Here is a 9,099-nt window from a genome sequence, read left to right as displayed (position 1 = left end):
CAGGTTATGCACCAGGCAGGAGGGGGCTTCAGTTTAGGCAGTGGGCAGAAGGAGGGGGTAAGGCCAGGGGTAAGTTCTGAATAGGTTAGTGATCAAGCAAGTGGGGGCAGAGGGCTCTTCAGTTTAGGAAGTGGGTTGGGCATTGGGTGGGGGGGCAAATGTTAGCAAATTTTGATCTTTGGCCAGCAGGTGGTGCTGTATTGCTAACTACCACCCCCCTATTCATTCCATATGGGCAGCTCTGGGTGAGGGGGTACTTGTAGCATCATGACCGCAAGCACTGTTTTTGGGTGTGAACCGCAACCTTACTGCCAACTTTTTAAAGTGTTGCGAAGCCGTTGATCATGGTATTGTCCCCAAATTTGGGGAAGAGGGATTGTGGTAATGTGCCCCAGGTGAAAAAAGGGCATGAAGTTTCCTTACACTTGGGACATATTTCCATTGTTCCATCCCCCAACCCTTCCTCTTTTTTCCCCTAGCAATACTATATTCAGTAATTGCAATTAAAAGGTTGCAGTTGAAACCTTGGCAGACATATTGTTTTTCTGATTATATCATAACTTTGATTTCCAGAAGTCTCTATGAGGTCTATTCATAAAGCTGTGAATCTGACATTCTCTGGTGAAGAATCTTCCAGTTCCAATTCAAAAGCAGTAATTTATTTTCCACCAGATAATGTCAAATTCCCTGCTATATAAATTGACCCATGTGTTATTTCACTTGGCACATGTTCCCACATCTCTTTATCCACCCAGCACTACTACATTCATATGCCGTGCCATTAACTTAAAAAGTTAGCCAGCGGCTCTAAAAAAAGTTTTTCCTGATTCCAAAGAAAAGCAAAATCAACTTCCAAAAGCATCACCTGCCCATCCCTACTTCTGGCCCTGGAAGTCGGTTGATTCTTTCTACACTTTCTGCAAGAATGAAAAGGATGCAGCATGAGCCTAGAAATCTGACAACCATACATCGCTTTATCTCCCTTCTCCTCCTCCTGTGTCACTGATTGTTTAGGTGTTCAGGTTTATCACCGGATGCCCCACATTGCATTGTACACCGCCACCTTATATGTTGGTGCTTTATAAATAAAAGGCGATTATTATAATATTAATTATAAGAATAATGTTGTTTTTTTTCTTTTTGTGTGATGAGCAGCCTGGGCACAGAGACTCGAGCTTGGAGGAGCATTGTGGGTGTTTCACATCATTACAGACTGCAGAGACCAGATCAGAGCCTTGTGTTGGGATAAAATGATTTCTGGGTCACCCTGCAGTGCAGAAGATGTGTATATAATGAGTACAAATGGCTGAATAAATGTGTATTCATGCGCAAAATATACAAAGTGATCAGGATTTTGAAGCTGATAGATAAGAACAAAGCAAGAATTATGCACCTGCAGCGCCCCCTGTAGATTTTTGGCTTTTAAATAAATCTGACACTGATGGCTTCCAATAAATATTTCTAGGAGTGTGATTTCTCTTTAAAATCTGCATTGATAACGCTGCCCCCTGCTGTTCGGTCACATGATAGCAAAGGGGTATGTGGGTATTAACAGCAGCGATCTCCATGGGCCTGTTGACATAATAGTTACTTAGTTCCCTCTGGGTGATGCTGCAATGGCCAAAGTAAAAACCAGAACTTTAAATAATCTGTACCCTGCAGAAGAGGAAGAAGGACTTCTGCTGTCCTCTAGAAATGTGCAGACCGCAGCACGGCACATGCTAACAATAACTGGGGGCTTTTATATTATGGGGGGAGGCAAGAACGGTGACACGGAGAGCAACTTTTGGTGATGCCAAAGCTGCAAAGTTAAAGGATAATTCTAGCAGGTGATGAATGTGTGAAGAATGGCCAAGAAAGGTGAATGACCCCCCTAGATATAAAATGCAATGAGCAAGGGTGCCCTCTGTGGGCAAAATTTAGTTGACTCAGGGCTAATGTGTGGTTCTGAGGGAACCAAAACCGGGATTTGCACGCTGCTTATGCAATTGATCTGAATCTGAACATCAAAGCCCTATAGAGACGTCAGATTTCTGTAGCACCCCACTGTGCTCTCCACTATACAAATTCATAGCAATCATTCTGATTGGCTGTTCATTAATCCACCATTGCGAATCAAGTCGCCCGTGATAATCACAGCCATTTATCTTCAGGCGACGATCGTTTGGCCTTGGAAGTTATAAAGTAGATCGTCCATGATGCAATGCGTGCTTCCCCTGCTTTGTATGATGCAGAGGGTGAGGGTTCAGACTCTGCGAGGGTGTCAGCTACAAATGCATTTCACCCATAAATGATATAAACACACTGGGTGAATAATTGGACAGCAGAAGCAAAACAAAATCCTAATTTTTCATTGCATTCATTTGAAAAAAAAGTTTCCTCTCTAAATGTTAGAAGCCCTGTAGATTTTGTGTTTTTATTTCAGTGACCCCGAACTTTCTGCACACAGAAAGTAAACAGAGCTGAATTCCGGGACTGACACTGAGCAGATTATAGTAATAGTATTATAGCATACAAATATATATATATAAAAAGCATCTGGCACAAGGATAAATATCAAAGAAAATGGAATAGGAAATGTATATCATTTAACTCTGGAGGCTGATTTACTAAAGTGGTCAAAAATGTTCACACAATTGGGCTCTATATATAGAAATCCGGGAATCAGATATTCCCTCAAACATTCCCTGATGGGAATTTTCCAAATCCATGTATTTTATTGGCAGTAATTGATACCCCCAGGCAATGTCAGATTCCCTGTTTTATAGCTAGAGCCCAATTGTGTGAACATGTTTTAATGCCTAATTGAAGTATCCAGCATTTGCTTTGTAGATGGTTAAATTCTTCAATGAAATATTTTGTCTTTAGTGAATATTCTCAACTCTGGAATTGAAGGCATCATCTTCATTGGTTATCCCATAGTGCTTTGGGAATCCTTTTTCATGTTTTTAAATAAATATTTTAAATATAAAAAAAATAATGTCCCTTAACTTAATATTCAAATGTCTGAATAGCCACCTCCTAAAAACTACAAATTCAAGAAGATTTGCATATTTATATGTTGTGAGCTTGCTGTGGGGGATAGCTCTTATCATCTCTCATCTAGTAACCTCCTCCTCTCTGGTATTCCACTAACCCGACTCTCTCCTCTACAACCTATTATGAATCCTGCAGCCTGGCTTATTCATACTTCCCACCGCTACATCTCTTTGTAGTTCTCTTCATTGGCTTCCATTTCACCTTAGAATCAAATTCATCTCCTGTGCTTTGCCTTCATATCCCTCCACAGTCCCACTAATGGTTCTGACATGATATAAAAATACCCCCCTAGCCACTCTCTTCGCTCCTCCAATGACCTACTAATGACTTCCTCACTCATAACCTCATCACATGCACAGCTCCAAGACTTTTCCAGAGCTGCCCCAACTCTCTGGATTGGTATTCCTTGTCCTATTTGACTTGCTCCTACTTTCTGCTCATTTAAAAGAGCCCTTAAAACTCAACACTTCAACCTCACCTGACTGTCTTCTTCTGTCTCCAACACCCCACACATTACTTCCCACCATTCCATTGTATGATACTTCCCCCACCTCCTAGATTGTAAGCTCTTCGGGTCCTCTCTTCCTCCTGTGTTACTGTTTGTATCTGTCTGTCATCTGCAACCCCTATTTATTAAACAGCACTGCCTAATATGTTAGTGCTATATAAATACTGTTTATTATTAATAATAAAAAAATTAATAATGTGCATGAGAGTGCACACCCCAATAATGCCACTCTGCCCCCCCCCCCCCTTCAAAAGAAGTGTCTTTTGCTTGAACAATCTCTTTAACCAATTGCAATATTCATTATAAATGTATTACTTTTTCTCTTCTTGGTCACCTTAATCAACCCTAATTTTCTAATTTTTTATTAACATACATTTATATTTTTTTATTCTTTTCTTTATTTTTTCAGTGCTGCATTGCATTTCTGAGCAGAAAGGACAATTTGGGTGATTTTCAATTTTTTATTAGTGATAAATTGTATTTATATAGTGACAACATATTACAAATCACTGTATAATAAATAGGAATTGCAGATGTCAGACAGATAGAAACAATGACACAAGAGGAGGATAGGACCCTTCCCTGAAGAGCTTAACATCCAAGGGGTAGGGAGTAGTACATACAAAGCATTATACCATAAAGTGGATACTTTTTTATTGACAATAAAATGATTTCTTCCTAAAACAGACACATCACGCTGGCAGATTTTTACATTTTTATGCCTTTTTTGTCTGTAATTTAGAATGAAAATAAAACATAAAACAATCTTTACAAAACAATATTGCCAAAAGAAATTATTATTTATATAAATATCCCCAATGTTTGTTTTATTTTATCTTTACTACAAAATAATTAATATTATGACAGAATTATTGCTGAATAAACAGGCTGATATTGGGAATATAAAAAAACAAGAATTGCCCATATGGGTGGGAGAAATAGACTCATTATATACAGCAGACATTCCTGAAATTTTTAACATGGGGGAATTTTTGAGATAACTTTCAGGTATTCAGGGAACCCTTTTTATAATTATTATATCCACAGGTCACAGTATATCAGCATGGTGGTCAGTAGGAAGAATGTCTTTTACATTGCTGGCCAGTGGGAAGAATGTCCCCCTTGCAGATAGCCAAAAAGCCATTGGGGTAATTTAAACTGACCTGGGAGGCACAAATAAGGAACCGTCAGCAATCTCTGGAGGAACCCTGAATGAGAAACACTGGTCTAGAATGTCATTGTCAATTCAGTACAATTGTAGAGTTTCTTCTGCATACTACAGGGAAGTACAAACCCTCTATAGCAGTAAATGAGGTCAAAGCATACATGTGTGTGGGCTCGGCTGGAAAGATTTGACAATCAGCTGTGTATTTTGGGGAATTAGAATTACCCTTTTGGGGCAGCACTGGAAACTTGAATGAAAGAATGTTAACCTGCGGACTGTAGCCAGCTGTGTGGGTCTGATGTACAGCAAATATCAAGCTGTGGGACAGGTGAGTGAAAGAACCAGGGGTGATGATTGGGAGGGGGGCATTTCACTGCCCCAATATTTTGTCAGGGTGGGGGCACCTCCTGCACTGTCTGATATGGAGGTGTCAGAGATAACAGCTCAGGGTGAGGTTGTTGTGCAGTTTTCGCACCTTGAGACATCACAGTTCACACTTGTGTGGCTGTTGTGCAACACCTAAATGAATAAACCGTCCTAACCTATCTGATATGATCCTCAGTGGCATCTCATGACACCAGCTTCCCTAAATAACTGACAGAACTGATAAGGGATCTCTCTAAAATATCACTGATCACCTAAGTGCTCTATGTGGCCACTTCCTCTTCTACATGCACTCCAGTTATAGCCGCATGGCAGCAGGTTTCCTGCCGGTGACAATAGTTGTCCATCTCTGTGTATTGTGCATTGAAAAGACTATTTGTAGTTGCCTTTGGAAATCCATGTGACTCCATGTCTGCAGTGTCTGATAGCATTAGATTATGTGTGGCCCCTTGGTCCAATAGTTTAGGTAAGTTATTGCCTATCCTGCATTCTCCCTCTTATGCCCGTATGCCTCATGATGGTGGCTCAGAGGTAAGTGCTCTGGCCTTTGCAGGGCTAGGTCCCAGGTTAGATTCCTGGCCAGGACACTATATGCATGGAGTTTGCAGGTTCTCCCCGTGTTTGCATGGGTTTCCTCTGGGTACTACTGTGAGCCCATTTGAGAGACAGCTAGTGACATGGCTATGGACTTTGTACAGCGCTGTGTAATATGATGGCACTATATAAATACTATGTGATATTAACGATTTGTCCTGTAGAGTGCTGGGTGGGTGACTGATGGCTACAGAAATCTCAGACTAATGTAGGTGTACCCTGTGTCAGTTTATGCACCACCCCAAGCTAATCGAAAACCGGACCAACGTGGCTTCTTCTTCCAACTCATATGTTACTATTGCCCATTGCAGCCCCCCTCTGACCCAATAAAAATGAGAAGAATCTAAATATGCCTCTAATCCACATGTCTTCAGTGACAGGTCCTCTTTAGCCTTAGTGGGCAGATTTTAAATGCTGCAGAGTTCTGGCCATATTCTCCTGCAAGGCCAGGACAGGATGCAGAGGTTGTGTGAGAAAAGAGAAGCAGCACTGAATCCACAAATAGGAGTGTGAGGGACATTAGCAGAGAAGAGAATTTGTTTATATCCCCTACGCACAAAGCTATGAATCATCCTGTTATTACTGTCTGGAGATCCCTGACTGACCATCACTGAGATTACTGGCTTTGATAGAAAATTAAAGGTAAACTCCAGGACATTTGTCCCATGCACATTTTTGTGCAGTTTTTTGCATTTCATGCAGTATGGGACATATATGGGAAGACATCAGACTTTGCTCTCTATACAACTCCCAATGATGCAGTGCAGTTTGGTAATGCACAGATGGATGCATTTCTGTCTATATTTCTTCTCTGCCTTTTTCAATGTAAGAAATGGGGGCAACGACACAACTGGCGTGCATTGCAATATAATGCATGGCACCCACACGGCACCCGCATACCCCTAGTGGTAACAATCCCTTAGGGGAATGCCTCACCAGTTCCCATGGCAAAATCATGGGGCAATGGATGGCTAAATCAATAATATTGCTGCAAAATCAGGTTTGGCAAAATTGCCCGCACCCCAGCAAAATGTTGCATTAAACATAGAACAAATAAATAATCCATCATTTTGCCACCATAACCAGTTGGATTGAAATGGCCATTGCTATTATTTTTATTAGGTAGGATTTATATAGCGCCAACATATTACACAGCTCTGTACATTAAATAGGGGATGCAAATGACAGACAGATACAGACAGTGACACAGGAGGAGGAGAGGACCCTGCCCCAAAGAACTTACAATCTAAGAGACATGCAAGCCTAGTGGCGTCGTTCAATCATTATCATTGGAACACCATTTTTGGAGGGTCAATCAGAGCCACCAATTTTATTCATCAGCTGCTTAAAAATGTTTAATCACAATCTCTCTTCTTTGTGATGCTGCTGTTATTTCCTGAAATATCACAATTAAGGCTTTTCCCACAGACAGTGCAGCAGAGACAAAATAATATGAATGTATACACAAATGTCACAATGTTTTTTAAGCTTTTCATTTTATATAGATGACTCGATCCCAGACATCGGCTTACCACTGACAAGTCACATTGAATACAATTCATCAGAAATATCAGAAAGACTGTGCATGCTGATTAATGTGTTGGCGTGATACACAGAAATCATAGCAATGCCCTGACAATGCCACCATCAGCTCCTCCAGAAAATTGGTGCCGTTTACGTTCAGGCATCATCTATGATTGGCATGTGCTTTTCCAATGTAATTCCTTAGGAAGCTGATTCACAACATTGTGCATGTTCATATTATATGATGCAACAAAGCATCTACGGCGCATTGCTGTGCACTGCATTCCAGAAGTCAGGTGCTGTTGTGATTGCAATGGGGTGAACCCAGCCATAGGTGTCATAAAATAGGCAGAGCTAGGTTGCAGGCTTCCAATTGTCCCTAGGCTGTGTTAATGACATATGTCAATGGCAGGCACATTACAATGTGAGCTCCTTTGACAGTTAGTAAAGGACTTTGTAAAGTGCTGCAAAATATGTCAGCACAACATAAATACAAGTTAATAATAGAAATTTGGATGCCCATGTTATGTGTACACATGTTGCCTGACATAGGCCCTCTGATATTGTCTGATATTGCATTTTATCTTGTGACTTGCTAGTTACAAGTTACAAATGTACACTTAGAGTGATCACTGGGGATATGGGTGGTGGAGGAGACAGGGGAAATACTTCCTTTTACCTGCAGCAGACGTCATTCTCCCAGCCTGTACTTCTTATCCTGCACACACTCACTTGCTTTTAGCCCTGGAATGGCTTCTAATGATAACAACATTTTTAAACAATGGTAATTTTTCTATAACTTTTGTATATTGTAACATGTCAAGAATTTTTTTTACAGACCTGACAGGTTCTGATCTACTTTAGATCTTGTGAACTCAAATAAAATGGTAATCAACTGATCAGAAACACAGAACACATGTGTATGAAATTCTGCCTTTCCAAATGTTTCCCTGGATAGAAAGTGATCGGGAAAAACGGATCCTTTGTACACAAGATACAGCTTGTATACTTCCCATTGATGTTAACCAGCAAGCCCAATCTAAAACCAAACAAAACTAAAAAAAAAAAAACAGCCTCCTATGATTGGCCAGCTGCTAAATTCCCTGCAGATTCAATTATTTCACCACTTGGCTATCCCAATTTTCCTAAACAAGCCTATATCAGGTTCTCTAAAAGACTTTGAAGCACATTTAAAAAAGTTACCACTTCTGTAGACATCACAGAACAAACAAAATATAAATAGTGATCAGCTGACAGGATCATTGATTGTATATGATCATCATTACTACTTCTCAATACAACTTTTATTACTAATACCTCATCCATAGAGTGGCAATCAGTGTGATCACCAGAAAGCATTTGCTCCATTTAAATATTGCAATCATTACTCTGTTCAAGTGAATGGAGTTTCTGATCATCATTATAGCATAAATTACAACACAGTGATGCTGTAGATTGCCATATATTGCCCTGAACCAAATCTGATCTTTTATTGTTGTGTTGTAAATGTGTCAATCAAAATTACCAAGACCATAAATAATCCCCAACTTGTAATAAACCCCAGCAAACCAGTGTGTAATTGGCAGCTATGGCAAAAAAGTTATCCTCTATACAGGGCAGAGAAGAGGAACTATTTAGTATTTTTCCCTAAATATCCAGAAATATGACACATTCATTGCAAAATGTTTTGTTTCTGCAATCATCAGTGAAACAACAATTTCTGTGTCATATAGACCACAAAATGTATATAATACCAGGAAACAGAGCATATTGTTGCATATATTGTCATTCTTTCCTTTATTTCTAACATCAATACAACAAAAAATATTTATTGCAACTCTTGCTAATGTAATCTCCTGAAATGCTTTTGGTAGCCACAGATTTC

Source organism: Pyxicephalus adspersus, chromosome 8, assembly GCF_032062135.1.
Source record: "Pyxicephalus adspersus chromosome 8, UCB_Pads_2.0, whole genome shotgun sequence".
NCBI classification, from domain to species: Eukaryota; Metazoa; Chordata; class Amphibia; order Anura; family Pyxicephalidae; genus Pyxicephalus; species Pyxicephalus adspersus.
This window is presented reverse-complemented; position numbering follows the sequence as displayed.